Raw genomic sequence first — 4,893 nt, 5'->3', positions numbered from 1 at the left:
GATTCTTAAAAAAACACCATCACCCTCCAAAAAATTCCAAACCTTTTGCATGATTTCAATCCTTCACCCTTCTCTACTGAGTGACACGATGGCCCTACTATAACTTCCCACCAAAAACTTGGGTTTCAGACTTCAGCTCCTCTAGCTCTCTTTGCATTTTTTCCTTTTGGCGGCCTTGAACGGTGCCTCCCAAATTAGAAAAAAAACATCTGATGCTACATTATCACCAAAACTGCTGGCTTTGACTTGCAATAACTCCCCGCTCTGAGCTCTGATTGGAATTTTGTCAATTCCTCCTATCTCCACATGATGCATATTATCACCAAGAACCTTGGCGAGCTCCAAAAAATCACCATAGGCACACTTACCAATGCGGCCAAACCGCCCTAGAACTAGCCCCTGTCCAAACTTTGTCAGCTCATATCTTGCAATCCGTAGCTCCGATCATGGATCTGAAAAGACCGACATAATCCATAAATTGAGTACTCCAACACTATCATCTCACATCCACTTCCCTCGCGTAGCTGCACATGTCTATCCTGCCAAGAATCTGCAACCACCTTTGCCTTCAAACTAGTATATCTCTCTCTACATAGCTCTGTTTGACGATCCGTTTAGAACATCATGGAAATCACATCAGAGACCACATTCTAGCACAAGACATCAACATCTTGGGCATAGAAGGTCATCACCCTGCTTAGCACTTTGCAGCACACCTTGGACCTAAAAAACCACATTAGGCATACATTTCCATAGCCACTGGGCTGTCATGGCACTTCCCGCTTACTGAAGCACCTTCTCGTGCCCCTGTAGACATAGACACCTCCACGTGTGCCATCTTCTACCTTCAACAATCTTCAGCTACACCATCATTGCCCACCCCCTAGTTGAGCATTCATGCTCAACCAAAAGTATGCTTATTGAACCTAATACCCTACAAACACTGTGCAAAACAAAAAACAAACCTTATGTACACTGTTTTTTTCACCCGTTGCTCCTCATGCGGGTTGACCAACCCCGTGGATTTCCAATCATCATCCCCCTCCGTGAAACACGTACCTTTGGTCATCACCATCCTTCTATAGTATCTCCATGTAGTATTCTATCCATGCAAATATCCAATGGTGCACATAGAAGGCAGATAGTACACCTTCACCTCTCCAAGCATCTACATGTCTCCAATCTGCTTCATATAGAGCATTGACATCATGCTCACTATCTTGCTCAATGGCTATAATTGCAATCCTCTCCCAACCATATAGAGAAGATACCTCCTTGAAAGACTCCTCTAGCTGGCAAATGATCGATTGCATTTCCGCTTCCATCAACATGTCCATCAATAATGAGCCGCAGACCTCGTTATCATCTTCTCCATTTCCCTAGCCTGTTATTCTTCTTCATGCACAACTGGCAGCACTTATTCTTCATCCAAAGGTTCTTCTATCAGCTTTGCACTCCACTCCAAGCCTGCAACAACAGATTTGAACACCGCATCTTCAAGACCATCCACATAGGCAGAACCATATGGATCAACCATCACGTCTTGTAGACCCACTTCATATTCATGTTCATCAAGCACATGCCCTGCTGCTACCTCTCCAAATGGGGAACAAAGAGGATCACCCTCTACCGCATCATCCTATAGCATAGCCTCAACATAACCTCCCTTCTCATTTTGTTCAACCTTACCATCATCTACCTCCACCAAACTCAAACATGGGCCCACTTTATCATCATCACAACGTAGACTAGTAGCCACTACTCCATCTCTTTTCTCCACTTCCATGACCATTGCATATTTTCCTCTCTTGACCAAGCTTCATACTTGTTGTACCACCGTGGCATACTCCACAACTACCTTTATAAGCAGCCTCATCAGCAGAGTACCGCATAGTACCTTCATCTGCATGTCCTCCTCTCTATGCTTGGACACTTTCACCTAATCTTCATTCACATTGCCTACCAGCATATCTTCATGCACAACATTAGACAGCTTCACTCTTAGCAAGTCAGCTTCATCAAGCTCCATTTGCTTGCCATAGGATGTGGACTCATCCTTCAAGCTATCCTCTTTACCTGTCTCCCAAAAGATGGAGCTTGCACCACCATCATCATCATCACCATAGGCTGACTCCATATTAGCATCCTCATCCTCTTGCTGTTCCAAAAAAACTTGGCCATTGTCTTGGTTTTGCACACTCTCTTATTCTCCCTCCAGGTCTTTCACATCTGCAAATTGGCCATCATCTGCTATGCTCTTATACGAGGATTTAAAAATAACAAGCTTGAGTTCCTCTTCAGTCTGCACTTGGCTCCTCGCATCTGCCACTTTCTCCACACAAAGGTTCTCCTTCACACAAGGCTTATCTTTGCTAATAAGCTTGGCTACCACTAGCACTGGCCCTTCACAAACAGGAAACTCCAAAGGCACATAATTGACCATCGGCCTTATCTCAATAGGCTCTTCAATTTGAACTCTTGGAACCATCCTTGGTTGAACCACCGAACACACTGCCACTTCAACAGGCACATAATCCTCAGGCTTCAACAAGCCCAACTCCACTTTATCTTTACCTTTCCGCTCTTTATCTTGGCCAAATAGACCATCTCTTCATAGTTATTTGCATCAAACTCCACCTTTTCTCTGATTCTTGGATGCAAGCAATCCAGAAACTTTGAAACTTTGAATAGTTCATGGCCATGGCACCTTGTAGTTACCTCTAGCTGTCTCCAATAGGCTTTAAACTGCTCATGAAAATAGAAAAATCCTTACTCACATCCTCGCGTATCGCCTTCAGCTTTGCACCAACTTCCTTTGCAGTAATCACCTCTAAAAACCACTCCAAAAATTGACTTTGCAGCTCTGACCATGATCCTCCGTGACTGCCCTTTAAACCATCAAACCAAATCTTGGCTCATCCTTGCATCAACAGTGGCACCATCTGCAGCTTTTCCGCATCCGTCAACATCTGCATCGACAGCAACCATAACTTGAAATCGGCTAACCAATCCTCGAGATCTTCAACGCCCGTAAATATGGGGCCAAAACCTGGCTCCACCATCTCTGCCAGCTTCAAATTCGACCATCAAACACTTTGCCACCGCAAATCGGAGCATCAGATAGCTCCTCAGTGGGGGCATCAGAAGATGGTGAGGGGGAAAGGGGAACACACCCAACACACAACATAATGCCTCAATATAGCCCAGGTCATACACAGCACCCCAATCCACTTAGCGAGCACCTTCGACTCACACAATTCCCGATATTGCACACACAACCAACCACAACTTGATGCACCCATGCTCAAATAGACCATCAATCAATCCACACCCACAAAATGGTTGTAATCTACCATCTACCCTTGCACACAAACACCACTCTCTCTCTCTCTCTCTCTCTCTCTCTCTCTCTCTCTCTCTCTCTCTCTCTCTCTCTCTCTCTCTCTCTCTCTCTCTCTCTCTCTCTCTCTCTCTCTCCTCATTTTGCCGTGGGACTGCCCCTTACCCTACCACTAGTGATATCGCTAGTGGGGGGGATTGCCTTCAACTTCATCTCAAAAGGGGGGGGCACGAGAACCGGACCCTTGTGGGCGCCCGTCACATCACCTGTCTACACACGCCAATACACCAAAACACCACCAACAAAAGCGGCGGGGCTGCCTATAGCAACCATCACGCCACTTCCGGTGCCGCCAATCTAGCCAAAATCGCCCAAACCACGCTAGGTGCAGCTCACGCATGGCCACGAGCCCAAGCCATAGCCCAGGTCAAAGGAGCTCACCTCCATTGTGATATACAACATGGCAACCATGCTTTGGGTCATATACCCTTTCTTTCACGCTTGTGTCTGTGCATATGGGACCTTCCACCCACCACGTGGGGCCTCTCAATCAGCTGCACCCTTATGGGTTTCCCAAAAAACAATATCACCCTCCAAAAAAATCCAAACCTTCTACATGATTTCAATCCTTCACCCTTCTCTGCTCAGTGAGTTGATGACCCTACTGTAACTTCCCACCAAACACTTGGTTTTTGGACTTCACCTCCTCCAACTCCCTCTGCATTTCTTCCTTTTGGCGGCCTTGAACGGCGCCTCCCAAATCACAAAAAAAACATGTAACGTTCCATTGTTACCACAAACTACTGGCTTTGACTTGCAATAACTGCCCGCTCCAAGCTGCGATTAGGACTTTGTCAATTCTTCCTAGCTCCACATGATGCATACTATCTCTGAGAACCTTGGTGGGCTCCAAAAAATCACCATAGACACACTTTCCAATGCGGCCAAACCGCCCCAGAATTGGCCCCCATCCAAACTTTGTCAGCTCATATCTTGCAATCCGTAGCTTCGATCATCGATTTGAAAAGATCGACATACTCCATAAACCGAGTTTTTCAGCACTATCATCTCACCTCCACTTCGTTGGTCTAGCCACACGTGTCCATCCCGCCGAAAATCTACAACCACCTCTGCCTTCAAACTAGTATATCTCTCTCTACATAGCTCCGTTTGACGAGGCGTGTGGACCATCATGGAAATCACATTTAAGATGACATTTTAGCACAAAACATCAACATCTCGGGCACAAAAGGCTATCACCTTGCTTAGCTCTTTGCAACACGCCTTTAACCTAAAAAACCAATAGGCAACCCAAGGGAAAAAATTGCCTTTGGTTATGCACATGATGCTCTAAAGTAGCAAATTTATGCATACGTAACAACCATGAGAGATAAAATGCTACTACATAAGCACATTTTGCAATTTTTACCATCTCTTATGCATGATTCAAAGTTGATTAGTTTTTAGCTCAATGAAATATAGAGTTAAAAACAAGCCAAGAGCTAAAAATAATGCAACTTTTGAATGAAATGAAGTGGCTCTCAAAAGCCAAA

At 45.2% G+C, this 4,893-nt stretch overlaps 1 pseudogene; it reads right to left on the bottom strand.

Moving 5' to 3' along the window:
- Positions 1–1,079: 1,079 nt before the first annotated feature.
- Positions 1,080–1,648, bottom strand: LOC147430048 (uncharacterized; annotated as a pseudogene).
- Between the last annotated feature and the right edge of the window lie 3,245 nt (positions 1,649–4,893).

Source organism: Adiantum capillus-veneris, chromosome 22 (assembly GCF_014529385.1).
Source record: "Adiantum capillus-veneris isolate H3 chromosome 22, ASM1452938v2, whole genome shotgun sequence".
NCBI lineage: Eukaryota > Viridiplantae > Streptophyta > Polypodiopsida > Polypodiales > Pteridaceae > Adiantum > Adiantum capillus-veneris.
Note: the sequence above shows the minus strand (reverse complement) of the source record. Positions and strands in the feature narration are given on the sequence as shown.